This window comes from Microtus ochrogaster, chromosome 15, assembly GCF_000317375.1.
Source record: "Microtus ochrogaster isolate Prairie Vole_2 chromosome 15, MicOch1.0, whole genome shotgun sequence".
Lineage (NCBI taxonomy): Eukaryota > Metazoa > Chordata > Mammalia > Rodentia > Cricetidae > Microtus > Microtus ochrogaster.
Window position 1 is genome coordinate 7,004,247 of NC_022017.1, and position 1,875 is coordinate 7,006,121.

Genomic DNA, 1,875 nt, shown 5'->3' on the forward strand with positions numbered 1-1,875 from the left:
AACACCTACTGGGTTGCATTTTTGTCAAATGGCTCAGGAGAAATACACATTTTCCTTGGACGTACATTTTTCAAAAAGGATTGGAATATGTGAGCCATGAGCATTAGTTAATCACAGCTGGGCTGTGATGAGATTCTTACAGGGCTCCTACGATCCTTCTAGGACACTTGGTCAATTGTTCAGTCTGACTTGTCTTGTCTGGGAAGCAGGGAGCAGCTGCGGGCTTGAGATGGGGTACAGAGAGGAGCCCGCCTGGGGATGCCAGGAAAAGGGTTTGCTATCTGCTCAGCACCCTGGTAGCCACATAAACACTCAGCTGCCCACCCACCCGACTAAAGAATGTGGCTGGCTGGGCAGTTGCATGGGCCACCCAAGCCATCAACGCTATAATTACCCCAGCCAGTCTGTGCCTGTCAGCTCCAAGGGCAGGCAAGTACCTCTGCCTCAAGCCTCACTCACCTTGGCTGCCAGGTCCAAGCAGGGCTTAATAGCCAAGCCCTGCCTATTTTCTCCCCCATGCTGCCCACACTGCCAGCTCCCTCCAGTGTCTCTCCCTACAGCAACCTTTGACCCTTAGGAGGGTTACCATATTATATAATAGCTGAAAGTCATATTAACCAAAGGTTTTAAGACTTACCATGTTCCAGGCACTCTATTAAATGTTTCTTATATGTTTTCTTACTTAAGCCTCTCCCTGATTTATGAAGAGGAAACGGAGGTTCAAAGGGATTAAGAGGTTGGTTCTCCTGCTCAAAGTCATTAAGTTACCGGGAAATAACCAGTTCTCAGCTATGGTCTTTGCAGGACGGAGAGGAGCCCTCTTCACGTGGTGGCTCTCTCTCTTTAGTGGAGGTCGCCTTTCAGCTCAGTGCCCCCTCTCCTTCTTGTTCATGAGGGCTGGAAATGAGATGGCCAGTGAGGCCTGGCCAGGGGCAGCAGGGCAGCTCCAAGCTGGCCCCGAGGTGCTGGAAAACACCTTCAGGGCAGAGTTCTTTGTTCCAAATGGTTCTGAATTTCCGGCCTTGTGCCAGGGATGGGAAGTTACCTCTGCCCAGCCTATTTGGCAAGCACACGCACATCTTGGGTGCCATGATGTTAAGAAGTGGAGGAGGGGCTGCCTCAGGTAAAATTCCATCCTAGTGAACTCCATTTAAGATCCGACGCCTTTGTTACGATCCCATGTGCAGCCTGAGAAACTGGAGATGAAGGGAGAGCATTTAAATCAGGGATCTCCCAAGGAGGACCTAGGATTTTCTGACCCTGGGAGAAGAAACAGTCAAATCTGTAGCAGGACCCCTTTGAATACCAAATGCCTGAAGAGTTGAGGGCCGGCTTGGGGTGGAGATCTTGGACCCAACAGTGCCATGACTATGTGTTCAGTCACCCACTGTCCCCGCTCCATCTGAGCCCTGAGAACAGAATCCCGCCATCAAAAAGTCCCAGCTCGACAACGGAGTCCAAATACATCACAGAGTCCTTCAGAAGTCTCTTATTAAATAGAAATTCCTTTGTATGTGGATAGATTGAGCAGGCTGAAGTAAAAAGAAATGGTGAGGGGCAGTGTTTACAAGGTTAAATTATCTTTAAAAGCCAGACTGAAGTTTGGGTGAATTTCCCCCAGTGATTACACCATTCGGGCACAGTCACCAGCACCAAAACTGATTGAGCAGGTGGTGTGTGCCAGACATGGAACTCAGCGGTTGGCATGAATTGTCCCACAGGCTGAGGAGGTGTGTACTCTTATTTTTCTCATTTCACAGATAAGGGAACAGAGGCTGAGAGAGTGGAGGCAATTACGAGCACAGCAAGGACAAGGAAAGAACCAGAGCCTGAGCTGGCCAGGTCAGCTGGCCCCAGAGCTCCCCTTCCAGCTGT